Here is a 14,534-nt window from a genome sequence, read left to right as displayed (position 1 = left end):
ACTAAAAGGTCATTAACATTTTTAACATATTGTCTAAAGTTTAAGGGGGCCCATCAGGGCCCACTTGCCATCGGGCAAGCCGACACCCTGGACAGTCCACCACTGCCAACCAGTCTGTCTATAAATAAAATGTCATGCCACTCAGAACACACAGTAAATCTATGCATATTTGCATGGCGCTAGTCATCCACTAGCCTGGAATTAATGACTGATGATGTCACTGAAAGTTTCTCAGGAGCACAAACTGTCGGAAGTCTGCCAGCTTTCACCACACTGGCTCTACGTTATAAGAGTAGAGTCACAGGGTGATCAACCCACAGGACATCCTACACCAGCCAGCAAATCGAATAATGCCTAAGGATTTAAACTCGATAGCTTATTTTTGCAAGAACTGTATGTTTGTTAGTAAAAAACATTTCAGTGAGGCTATTGCTCAGGCTGTACTATAAATCTAGCTATCTAGGTTGTTCAAACCCACATAACTTTAAGAAAGTTGCTATGGCAGGCCTGAATATCAATACATTTATCATCTGAATTGACAGTCGTGCTTAAATGTCACTCATGACTGAGTGTTCCCCCAGTACATACATTGTTTAGCAATTCATTAACATTAATAGCCCTTTCTCTTGGACTATCCTTATTCAATAAACATTTACGAGGCTATCATCAGAAATCGGATCTTGCTGGCTAATCAGTTTACCAGACTCTACAGAAGATGAGCATTCATTTACACAATAATCCACTGCTACAATATTAGAATCAACGTGATGGCACCTCCATGTTAATTATCTTATTAGCTTCTTGTCACCCAAAAGAAAGAGATATATTTCCCAACATAATACAAAAAAAAAACAGTCTTGAAAAAAAATAGTATGTAAAATTTGCCCAAAAAAGCTTTGCAGATAAGTACAAACAGAGCTGGTTCTTGAGGAACAATTTACCTGTGCCAGCACTGACCCAGGTCCTTAGAGAATACTCCTAGTTCTTCAGTGATGCAAGCTGACCCCATCATCATCATCAACATTTATTTATATAGCGCCCAGCAAATTCCGTAGCGCTTTTTACAATTGGGAACAAACATTAATAAAACAATACTGGGTAATACATATAGACAGAGAGGTAAGTCCCCATTTCATTATACAACTTAATAATAAGTTTTAATTGTCATCAGAATATAATTGGTTGTAATTTACCAATTGCAACCAATTAATGTATTAATATAATGTGAAAATGATTATTGCATTTATAATGAATTGTATAAAGGAGCTTGCTTCGTTTTATCTGTAGTTTATTCACAACGCATGCACTGTGAGGAAACGCACTATAATACGCAGCCCTCTGAAATAGTCAGATCTGCATCTAAGGCTCCATAATCTCTCAGGTTGGCCATACACTGGCGTATACACAACTAAATATGTCCATTATGCTCTCATTGGGACAGTCCCGATTTGAGGGCTCTGTCTCGCAATCCCACTGGTGGAAAACTGAGGTATGTGTCTTTTACTGATGCTCTGCATGGCAGTGCAGCGGTAAAGGGGTGCCTTGAATGGTGTTTAGAGGGGGTACAGGGAAGCTTAGCACTTCAAACTTTTTTGAGCAGAGCGGAACCATATTTAATAGATAATTATTACATACAACGTAGATCTGCTCACAAATGGTGGCGCGCTGACCTCCGCCACCTGTAAGCAGGAGGGGAGTGCCGCACACACCATGGGAATGATTAATCTCATTACCATGTGTGCAAACCATAAGCTCCGCCCCACCGGTACAGGTTTCAGTAGCTTTTGGAAACATAGATAGCTGTGTAACCATAAACTAGACAGGGAGACTGGCTTTGTCTTTGCCTCCGTCTACATCAAGTCCACCTACAAGTAACACCTACACTGTAGGTCCTACAGTAATGTTTATGCTTTCTTGAGGTTGGAGTGAGATAAATATAAATACAAAATGCATCCAGATCAACAGCATTTTTAAAAACGAATCAACTTGGAACATTCTTTGCACCATCCAAAAATACATTTATAGATGTTGGATACGCTAGTGATGCTTTCATGATTTTCAGGGAAGCGAGAGCAGTGTTTAAGGAAGCGTGACGTGCTATTCCCAAGTATGTGAAATGTAAGGACCATAGGTGTAATGAGGAGAGAGCTGGGGCTTGTTATTGTAAAGGTAAACAGCAAACATAGAGGTATATAAGTATTTTTGGCTTTAAATATTACTGAAGGATTATACATTGACTACTGTTGAACCCGCATGCTAGTATTGTCAGAGAGTGTCTGTATATGTACAGTTAGGTCTTGTTCACACTTTTATTAGAGACATTTTCCCTTGGTCCACCTTAACATTATCCCAAGACCTCACTTTGAACCTCCCGCAAAATGAACCCTACAGAGTAGCCCACTATCCATAATGCTAACTGAGCATCCTCATCTTGTCACCCTAAAAAGGCAAATCTAAGTTATCTAAAACCCACTAAAGCGAATATCACTGCACTGTACCAGGCTATGTGAGTCATCTTCATAATAAAGTTTCTGTTATACACATGATAAAAACTAGTGACTTGGGAAACTTCTACACATTTTTGTTAAACTCAAGTTACCTGGTTGTCAATATGATTTGTTAATATATAAAATATGCTTACCTTATACTATAGTACAGACATACTGGATGTACACAGTGCACACCTACAGGCAGCTGATAACTGACTGGTCTGTACCAAGCACTGACTGTTATACCAGAGCTTAGTGACATCACAATACCTGTCTATGATGTCAGCCAGTCACATGATCAGCCTAATCAATGCTGTTAAAGGACAACTATTGAAATTGAAAATTAATAACTTTATTGATATTTTCCTTTGTGGTCAATGTTTGATATCTCATAAGGGCTGAAGATATAGATCACAGTATAGCAATAACTCCTGTACTCACAGCATAACTGGCTTTAATCCTGACTAGAAATCTGACGGCTGCAGTTACCTAGTCAGAGTTCCAGTTGTGCTGTCAGTATAGGAGATTTTAGCAAACGCTTTTTAATATTTTTTTCTTTGAGATATTAAGCAGTAACGAAATGGCAAAGAATATTATGTTGCTGTAATATAATCACTATTGGTTTTCCAATTTACTAATAGTTATCCTGTAAATCTCAATCTGCCCGTAATTTGTTGCTGAATGAAAGATAATTACACATCTGACTCTTTTCATCTCGCTTGTAGCTAAAGGCGTTATCAAAAAGCCTTTGCAAACTTTGTGCGGGGTCTTAGGGGGTACAAAGCCAACAATATGGCTCTATTAAGACTTAAAATGCAAAGGGTGTTAGCAGGGCTGCCAAGAGGAATTCAGGGCCCGGGTACAACTAACTCATGGGGCCCCCCCATAGTTGAGTAAGCCCTAAAAATTTTTTGCGCCGCCTAACGGCGGCGCAAAAAACACGACGCGGGTTTGGTCATACATTCAGGGGCGTGTCAATGCGCCATTGGGGCGTGGCTAGCCTAACGACGGTGCAAAAATTTTCGGGAATGTGGTCATACATTTGGGGCCGTGGCAATGCACCGTTGGGCGCATAGCTAGCACATCAAAATCACTAGGTCCTGAATTCACCACAGCGTCACATATGTCCAAGCACTCCTGACTTTTAAGACATCCAGCACCACAGTGTAGTATACAAAGAATGCAGTGTGTACACAAACAGTTCAGTCTTGGCCTGCGCCCACTGGGCTCACCAAACATTGGCATTGTCCCTACTAGAATCACAACATTTCACACACTATGCTGCTCTGTCCTACCTGTTCTTCTCACTTTCTCCACCCGAGGCTGCTGCTTTCTTTAGTTGTGGCTTGCCTGGATCTTGGAATGTAGAAGGACCTATTTGGGAAAAAAATGGCTACATTTAGAAAATTTCAGTCAGACGCAGCGTTAAATCAATAGCACCCACGATTAATAATTAGGCCTTCCTCCAGCCCCAACATTAAAATAATAGAATTCACATGTAATAAATAAACCTATTTCCCGTCATGCAAACAGCCTAGCAATACCTATTTCCCGCAACCATCACTGCCATTAAATAATTCATAGTCACATTTAATAAATAGACCTCATCCTCCCCAAACTCACCTCCACATTCAATAGGCCCCAAATCACCCCATCTTAAATTAATAATCCCCACTATTAAATTGCCTCACCATCACCCTACAAACAAAATAGCGCCCATTAATTAGCCACCACCTACCGCACACACACTACATTGCAACAAGCCCCATCACAACTACACTGCGCCCTCCATGCTGCTTTCCCCCCTTTTTATTCACTCTGTGCCTCTTTGCCCCTTTTTTTTATAACTCTGTGCCTCTCTGCCGCTGTTTTCCTCCTCTGTGCCTCTCTGCCCCTGTTTTCCTCCTCTGTGCCTCTCTGCCCCTCTTTTCCTCCTCTGTGCCTCTCTGCCCCTCTTTTCCTCCTCTGTGCCTCTCTGCCCCTCTTTTCCTCCTCTGTGCCTCTCTTTTCCTCCTCTGTGCCCCTCTTTTCCTCCTCTGTGCCCCTCTTTTCCTCCTCTGTGCCCCTCTTTTCCTCCTCTGTGCCCCTCTTTTCCTCCTCTGTGCCTCTCTTTTCCTCCTCTGTGCCTCTCTTTTCCTCCTCTGTGCCTCTCTTTTCCTCCTCTGTGCCTCTCTTTTCCTCCTCTGTGCCCCCTTTTCCTCCTCTGTGCCTCTCTTTTCCTCCTCTGTGCCCCTCTTTTCCTCCTCTGTGCCCCTCTTTTCCTCCTCTGTGCCCCTCTTTTCCTCCTCTGTGCCTCTCTTTTCCTCCTCTGTGCCCCTCTTTTCCTCCTCTGTGCCTCTCTTTTCCTCCTCTGTGCCTCTCTTTTCCTCCCCTGTGCCTCTCTTTTCCTCCTCTGTGCCTCTCTTTTCCTCCTCTGTGCCTCTCTTTTCCTCCTCTGTGCCTCTCTTTTCCTCCTCTGTCCCTCTCTTTTCCTCCTCTGTGCCTCTCAGTTTCTTTCCTTACCTTTTGTCAGCTTCTTTCTTTTCTTCTCTTCTGTCTTCTCTTCTTTCTTCTTCTTTGGTCTTGTCAGGCTGCGGCGCTCCACACTGACTGACTGCCGGGCGTGACTTGATGACGTCACGCCCGACAGTCAGTGTGAATGGAGAAGACAGGAGAGGAGGGACGCGGCGCCGCGGTCACGTGAGTATTGATTTTTTTTTTTTTTTTTTATTTCTTATAGCTCCCCCCACCAACGCCCCCCCCCCCCTCCCCCTACCCCGCGGGAATTTTTTTTTTAAAAAAATAAAAATACGCAAAATACAAAAAAATAAAATAAAAAAAAAAAATGACAAAAAATAGCAGCAAGGGCCCGGCCCGGGCCCCCTGGCATGGCCGGGCCCGGGTAAAATGTACCCGCTCCCCCCCCCTCTCGGCGGCCCTGGGTGTTAGTATATAGGAGAACTTTCGCTCTGTCTCCCTCCGTTGCTATGGTTACCTGAATCCCCACTGGTCTAGGAGGAAATAACTGTAAATTCGGCTTTGACGCCGGCATTTCCATCAGTACACCGAACGGAGCAGACGCAGCCCTCATAGATGCATATATACTTTAGTATAAAGCTACAAAAAGTCCCCCAAAGCACTCTAGAAGGTGACCGGAGGCTCCCACTAGTATTAGGAGAGTCTGTGCCCACACAATAAGTTACCTACACGGCTGTGCAGTATGGACTGAGAACCTGCATATGTATAAGAGAGCATTACAAGCCTGCATCTATATCTATATGAGAGTGCACATCCATCTGCATGTCTACCAGCCTGTATATACAAGAGTGTATAACTGCAAATGCATTCAACTGTTATTGCCTGTTGTACCTCAAAATATACCACCTGTGAGTACCTGCATATATCTACTGTTATTAAGCGTTCAATAAACAAGAAACCTGTTTAAGTTAAAAAGCATTGTGGTGTAACATCCACATTAACAACACTGACACCTTTAATAACATCAGAAGGTATAACCAACAAGGGGGTCTGATGAATGTACTCTATTGTTAGACCTCCCAACTTGCATCAGTTCACTCTAAGCAGGTGGTCTCATAGTGGGTTTCCATGGAGGACCAGTCATAACCCCTAAGACCAAACAATCTGCTGTTATGGCTTTCCCAAAGTCTCATCTGCTCCGCCGCCTTCCTGAGGGATTGCTTAGGCCATAGCCTGGTACTCAGATTTGGGTTGTACACTCATCCCTGAAGACTTTTCTAGAATATGGTCTAACTTCTAAAAATGTGTTAATGCCTCATTTTCAGAGGCTGGATATAAAGTGCTAATGAAGAGGTACATAGACTGGTCTTGTATTGCTTATTTAAATTTGGTCAGCATCAAATTTATAATCTCAGGCTGTGGTCAGGAGGGAACCGTGTATCACATATGATGGTTATTTCCCAAAATGCGCGGTTGTGGAGACGCGTTTGTTGTATGTTTGATTTAGTAACAGCTCAATCTGAGGAAGTACCCCTGGGAAACTGTCGGATTAATCCATTCCCCATGTACCTAAAACTATGTATTTACCTTTACAATCGGCTATAACAGACTGTGGAAATTGATAGAAATATGTTTCTTTAAAATAACTATGATTACTAAGAAATGATCGAGCATTCTTCTGGATAAACAGGAATTATTTTGCAATATCTGGGAACTACGGCTTAGATTTACCTCTCCTCTGTCCCTTTACTATAAATTGGAGTCTCCTCAGATAACCCATCTGGATGATGGGCTGTTTCCCACCTTGTCGCCCCCCTTTTACACTTTCTGTTCTTCTCCCTCTTTTCATGGGCATTGGGTTGGGGTAATCGACTGATTAACCAGCCATTCTTTACATTGTGTTGTGATCTTAGTAATATACTGATCTTGCTCCTTTTATGATGGATATTAAGAATCAGTTTATTCTGGATTTAGTAAACATTTTTTTTTAACACAAAATAAAAATCTATTGAAACATAGAATACTAGTTTAAACTTAATGATATGATTTGTAAAGATATAAAATACACTTACCTTATACTATGACACAGACATACTGGATATACACAGTACACACTTACAGGCAGCTGATAACTGCCTGGTCTGTACCAAATACTGACTCTTTTACCAGAGCTGAGTGACATCATAATACCTGTCTATGATGTAAGCCAGTCACATGATCAGCCTAATCAATGCTGTTAAAGGACAACTATCCTGAAATTGAAAGCAAATAACTTTATTGATATTTTTCCAATGTGGTCATTGTTTAATATCTCACAGGGAAAGAAGATATGGATCACCGTTTTGTAAGAACGTCTGTATTCAGAGCATAACCGGTAACTGGCTGAAATTCTGACTAGAAATCTGGCATATATATATATATTTTTTTTTAGATATTAAACAGTAACGAAATTACAAAGAATATTATTTTGCTGTAAAATAAAATAATTGCTTTTGATTTTCCAATTTCTAGATAGTTACCCTGTAATTCTCAATGTGCCCGTATTTTGTTGATGAATGGAAGATAATTACACTTACAATATCTGATTATAACATTTACATGGGCATTAACACCCTTGTGTAGTTATTAGTAGACAATCCCAAGTTGTGCTCTCAGCAATGACTGCTGTAAAACCAAATACGTTTTTCGGGTATTAGGATTTTTGTGGATTTTAATGTGTCCCAACTGCGTTATTACGTTGCATTTCCAAAATGTAATAATAAGAAACTCTCCCACAATGTAACTTGTACCAGTGGAAATGTAAAGAAATAAATGTTTGTTTGCCTTGCACTGCCCTCTTGAGTAAACCTGATACACTGCATTTGGGATATAGTTACAAGTTCTCTCTTTTTTAAAAAAAAAAATAGGAATTAGGTCCCACAAATTAGGCAAATTTGCCACCTTAGCGGTCAGTTAACCCTATAGATAAAGCTGTGTCAAATATCAGTTACTTGAATTTCTCATACAGTGAACAATTGCATATCTGAACAATGACAAATTACTTTTACAAGTGTTAATAAATTGTTAGCTGGTAAAATCAACTTGGCTGAGCTACACAACACATGTCTGATGGGAAAGTTTCACGGTGCTAGTTGCTTCTGGGAGAGAACCACTTGGGTGGGGTATCATAGACACACCATCTTCATCTTCAGGTATGTTCATCCATGCTGCTCTCAGGATCTTGCTTCCTACTTCAAGGACAAGATTGACAAGATCAGACTAGAAATGGTATCCTCCTCCTCAACAAGCCATCAGCTCATTTCCTTCCCACTACCCTCTGACACCCTTTCTTCATTTGACCCCACAAATGAAGAGGAAATTTCTACGCTCTTCTTATCTTCCTACTCTACCTCCTGTCCTCTTGATCCTATTCCCTCGCAAATTGGTAGATCCCTGTCTTCTGTGCTCATTTCACCTCTAACTCAAATCTGTAATCTCTCACTCTCTACTGGCATCTTTCCATCACTATACAAGCATGCAGTGATTACTCCTATTCTAAAAAAACAAAACTCCGACCCAAACTCTCTCTCAAATTACCGTCCCATCTCTCAGCTCCCTTGCCCCTCCAAGCTTCTAGAGAGACTTGCCTACACTCGCCTCACACGCTTTCTTTCCGCAAACAACCTGTTGGATCCTCTTCAGTCTGGCTTTCGTTCTCAACACTCCACAGAGACTGCGCTGACCAAGGTTGTTAATGATCTGATCACTGCTAAGACTGAACACCATTACTCTCTCCTAATTCTCCTTGATCTCTCGGCTGCATTTGACACCGTTGACCACTCTCTTCTCATACAAACGCTGCAATCCCTAGGTCTTCAAGACACAGTTCTATCCTGGTTCTCATCTTACCTCTCTAATCGCTCTTTCACTGTTAATTTCTCTGGAGCCACATCTGCTCCGCTTCCCCTATCAGTTGGAGTACCACAAGGCTCGGTGCTAGGTCCTCTGCTGTTCTCTATCTATACCGCTTCTCTTGGAAATCTAATAAGTTCCTTTGGCTTTCAGTATCATCTCTATGCGGATGATACCCAAATCTATCTATCCTCTCCTGATATCTCGACATCTGTGTTGTCCCGTGTAACTGACTGTCTTTCTGCCATTTCATCTTGGATGTCCTCTCGTCAACTCAAACTTAATCTTTCTAAAACAGAGTTAATAATATTCCCACCCGCCAACAAGAGCATACCTGACATTTCTATCTCTGTTGATAACATGACCATAAATCCCACCCCACAAGCTCGCTGCCTAGGTGTAATCCTTGATTCACGCCCATCCTTTGTTCCCCACATTGACTCTATATCTAAATCATGTTACATACATCTAAAGAACATTTCCAGAATCCGCACATATCTCACACAAGACACTGCTAAAACCTTAATTCATGCACTAATCATCTCCCGCATTGACTATTGCAATTCCCTCCTTACTGGTCTTCCCAAAAACAGACTCAAACCCCTAAAATCTATTTTGCATGCTTCGGCAAGACTGATTTTCCTTGCAAATAGCTATTCCTCTGTTGAATCACTCTGTATGTCTCTACACTGGCTGCCTGTCTTCTACCGAATCCAATATAAAATACTTTTACTAACCTACAAGGCCATCAACAAAGCTGCACCAACATACATCTCCTCTCTTGTCTCAAAATATCTCCCAACTCGGCAACTCCGTTCTGCAAAAGATCTGCGTCTCTCATCCACCCTCATTACATCCTCCCATTCCCGGTTACAGGACTTTTTTCGGGCTGCACCCACTCTATGGAACTCTCTCCCTCGCACAATAAGACTCTCCTCTGTTCTACAAACTTTCAAGCGTTCTCTGAAAACCTACCTATTCAGACAAGCTTATAATATTCCTCAACCACCATCTTAACCTCACTACCTTTAGCCTGTTACACAATTTCACACAAGACAACTACCCCCGGACCAACATTGTTGTGTGACAGGATCATTTAGCTTATGAGTCACCCTACCTTTGCAGTCTGGCTGGGCCAAGATGCAAAATGTATACTTAACCTCATGTGTCAATCTCCCATTGTCCCATAGATTGTAAGCTTGCGAGCAGGGCCTTCTCACCTCTTTGTCTGTTTTACCCAGTTTGTTTATTAGTTTATTACGTTTGTCCCCAATTGTAAAGCGCTACGGAATATGTTGGCGCTATATAAATAAATGATGATGATGATGATGATGATGATGTCTGGCCAAGCTTCTTTGCCCTGGGAGAATTGATCATGAAGGACTAAGATGAAGTCAATGGCACGAATTAGAGAAGGAAGAATCGCGAGGGATGAATCTGAAGTAGATGGGTTGTAGAAGGTAGAATCGTGAGGGAAGAGGTTGAAGTTGATGGTTTGAAGAGGGTAGAATCTTCAGGGAAGACATTGACGTTGATGGGTTGGAGAAGGTAGGATCCTGAGGGAAGACGTTGAAGTTGATGGGTTGGAGAAGGTAGGATCGTGAGGGAAGACGTTGAAGTTGATGGGTTGGAAAAGGTAGGATCGCGAGGAAAGAAGTTAATGAACAGACAAACAAAACAAGCCCTTATGAAACACCAACAAGGAAACTCATTATGCTCGTACACAGCTTGGTTGGAATGACGAAAGTTTCTTTCGTCACCTTAAGAGAAGTTTAAGGGAAATATTAGAACAAGAGGACATGCACTGATACTGGGGGGGAAAAAAGTTCAGAGGAAATCCGAGGAGAAATTATTTCACAGAAAGGGTAGTGGGTAAGTGGAATATCCTCCCAACAGAGGTGACAGAGACTAATACAGTAGAGCAATTTAAACATGCTTGGGATAGACATAAGTATATCCTTAAAACTAATTAAGGATTAAATAGCGATAGAAGTTAACATAGGCGAAGAAATGGGAGACAAGATAGGCCGAGTGGATCTTATCTGCCGTCAAATTCTAAGATTCTATGTGACAATGTCGCAGTTACTGATGGTGCACTGCCACCTGTCATCTGGAGCCGGAATTGCAGAGGAGCCTCACAGAAACAATATCAAGGAATTCATGTGAATTACAGTGGCTGCTTGGCTGTACTGCAATGAATTCACCTTGGTACCTTAACTGTACAGGCATCAGCCTACATGTGATCTAATTGCCGTGCAGCCTATGTAGTTCAGAGGGATCCCAAGTTACATAGTCAGTGTTTTAGTCCAGGACACAGGAAAACTAGTTAAACGTGGAATGTAGTAGTCAAGATGGAAAAACTTAGATGTCAGAGGAAGTGGCACCTCTCAAACAATCATTTAAATTCTTTAGTTATCCAGGTGAATGCTCATTTACAAGGTGGACCTGCATTAAGTAAAGTAACAATACATTTATATACAGACAAATAGACAATAGATTACAAGTTTAAAAGATAATTAGCAAGATTACACCAGTGCAAGTGAACCTGCAACAGGATAAATAAAAATACATTGTCAGTAGGATATGCACAACAATGGGTAACAAGTAATTATGTGGTCTATTAGCAGAGGGAGATAAGCCCTAAATCCAGCAAAAATGGGAGAGCCTATTCTACAACTACAGCTACTGTCCTCCCATCTCAGGATGGCGATAGCCGGGGGACAACAGTGGAAAAAAATGCTTTATTATTAAAATTAAACATGTTTATCTTTTTTTATTAAATAAAGTTATTTTTTTTCCCTATTTTAGTTACTTTTATAAACCTTTTTTTTACAAATTGATCTGGTACTGGGAGCACAAGTCCGTGCTTTCAGTTCCAGTGTACATGCGTATATTAACCCTAGACTGTCCTGGCGAGCAGTAAGACTCCTCCTACCATTGCCAGCCAGTATCGCTGGGGGGCTGAGTGACCTTTTATTGATAAATTGTGCAGATGAAGATTTTCTATCGCTGTGATAGGCAGCAGTAGAAAATCTTCAAAACCGCAGGATCTTGATAGATAGACCCTTAATATTCATGCCTAATATAAAACATACATAGGTTAGTATTCCTGTAAAGTAGACCAATAAGGAGATTAGATAAAGTGAATGCTACAAACGAAGTGACATACATAGGAACCCTAGCATATAATTTGGGGGCCATGAGTCAGGAAATTTTAAACTATATTAGCTGACAGGTCCTAAATGTCAAACTTTTTACAGACAAATAATACATCCGGTGGTTTGGAGGGTCCTAACATAAATTGTTCAGATGTTTTAAAACTGTCAAAACCACCAAAATCGCTGGCAGTTTAAGGAAGAAGTGCCTGTTTTGTCAAAAAAATGTTTATGATTGGCTATATTTTTATGTGCTTTAAACACTTATAATTTTGACCACACCAGTACTTTAAAAGCATGGCTACTTCTTTATATTAGTGGATAGGATGTTGAGGAGCTGTATGGGTAGAGAGGAGAGGATAGTGGTTTACTGTTTAATCTTGACTTTGGAATGTTTTCTTGTGCAAATGTTTTGTCTTGTTAATTGTGTATTTTTCACTGTGTTTTTTTTTTGTTTAATTTGTGTCTGTGTTATTTGTGTGTGAGTGTGGTGTGTCAGTGTTGTTCCTCTACTGTTTTTTTCCCTCTGTGTTTTGTGATGATGTTTAGTGGTAGGAGAGGGATGAGACAAGGGACAGTGGAGAGGAGGAAGATATACAATAAGGCCAGGAAATAGCAGAAGAGGGTGCAGGAGAGACAAGGGCACATAGTAGTAGTAGGTAACCTGGCAAGTCCACGTGATGGAGAAATGTCAGGTTTAGCCAGAACAAAAATTGTATGCTGATATCAAATATAATAACATGCTATGAATGCATGCCCAATATCCAGACAATGGCAGCCGTGGGCAGCGGTGTGCACAGATTGGAACGTGATATGTCCTTTTTAATTACATCCACAATTGTAATAAATCGCAATGTAAAGTGGCTGATGTGTCAACAGTTCGTTGCTAGTGATTGTAACAAAACAGCTAACAATACACTAGTAATAATATAAAAATAAGTTAAGAAAATTTTACGGATAATTTGTGCAAACTTAAACCAAGCGTACTCTTACATCAGGGAGACTTTGGACATCAACACAAATATGGGAAGGATAGCTGTCACGGGCACTAGGAGTCTTTACCCAGGGATCACCAGGTGGTAGGCTTACCAGAGCAAATGTAGATGGTAATAGGGTACTCTGGTAGCTGGGTGATCACGGAACAGGAAATGGTAACTGATGAGATGCTCAGGAAAGTCTATGACTAGCAGCACTGGTAATATGGAGGTAATAATACACCAGGAACTGTATGGACAAGGGCACGTGAAGGTAGTCAGTGGTTTGCGATAGCAAGTTGTACCACTGCTATAGTGAGGAGAAATGTCCAACAGAGACAAAGGAGTGATGAGAGTCAACGGTCTGCGGATAGCAAGTTGCACCGCTGTCTGAGTGAAGGAATGGAATCCAAGTGGAGGTATCCGGGTAGTCAGTGGTCTGCGGTAGCAAGTTGTACCACTGCTATGTGAGAGGGTACTGGAACAGGTGATACCGGAACAGGGATCAGTGGTCTGACATTAGCAAGTTGTACCACTGAATATATATGTGAGGAGGTGCACGGGGAGAGACTGCAACACAGGATATACACAGGCACCTTATACACGATCCACAGTAATATGCACAATATATATAAATGACTGAACAGATCTGCGAGTATAGAAAGTCTCTTGAAGTAGTCCAGCACAAGTTAACACAGTCAATGATGGCAATAGACTTAGCGGATAGCAGACTCCAGAGAGAACCAAACACAGTCCAGCAAGATATGCAATACACCAGCACAGTCAATGAGAAGTATGCATACCGTGGTTCAGAAGCAGGCAGTCAGATAGGAGTGCAGCGATACCTGAGCGGCAGGAGGCCGGCTGGATGAGAAGTCCCAGGATAGATGAGGTAGCGGTCTAGTAGGTGCAGCGCACAGGTAAGTAGACCAACAGGGACACGAATCCACAGGAATCAGTAACACGTGGAACTGGACTCATGGAGGACCCAGGAGAATGGAGATGATCCAGCAGAGGAGTAGTTGATGAGATACGAATCCAATGCTGACAGGAGGGTAGAGACCAGCGGGACACGTGAAGGCGTGGAGAGCGGATCAGCAGGAGATGGACGATAGCGCAGACAGCAGCAGCAGGACTCTGCGCCCACGGAGGTAACCAGGGGCAACCAACAGGACCCACAGTGATGGAACACGGGATGGCAGAGTAGACCAGGAGCTGTAGATCCAGGAGTGTAGCGGATGGCAACGTGAGCAGTAGACTGGAAACACAGGAGAGCTGAGATGAGGCGGCAATGCACAGGGGCAGCGGATAGGAATCAGCTAACAGTCACAATGATGAACACAGGCGAGTTGCAAGCTGGAGACTGTAGTGCACGGAAGCAGCGGATAGGAATCAGCTAACAGTCACAATGATGAACACAGGCGAGTTGCAAGCTGGAGACTGTAGTGCACGGAGGCAGCGGATAGGAATCAGCTCAGGAACTTGATGATGATCAGGTGAGTGGATGTGAAGTGAAGGCTGGAGTGCACGGAGGCAGCAGATAGGAATCAGCTAACAGTCACGGTGAT

The sequence above is a fragment of the Mixophyes fleayi genome, chromosome 9 (assembly GCF_038048845.1).
Source record: "Mixophyes fleayi isolate aMixFle1 chromosome 9, aMixFle1.hap1, whole genome shotgun sequence".
Classification (NCBI taxonomy): Eukaryota; Metazoa; Chordata; class Amphibia; order Anura; family Limnodynastidae; genus Mixophyes; species Mixophyes fleayi.
The sequence above is the reverse complement of the archived record's forward strand: the minus strand, read 5'-3'. Positions refer to the sequence as shown.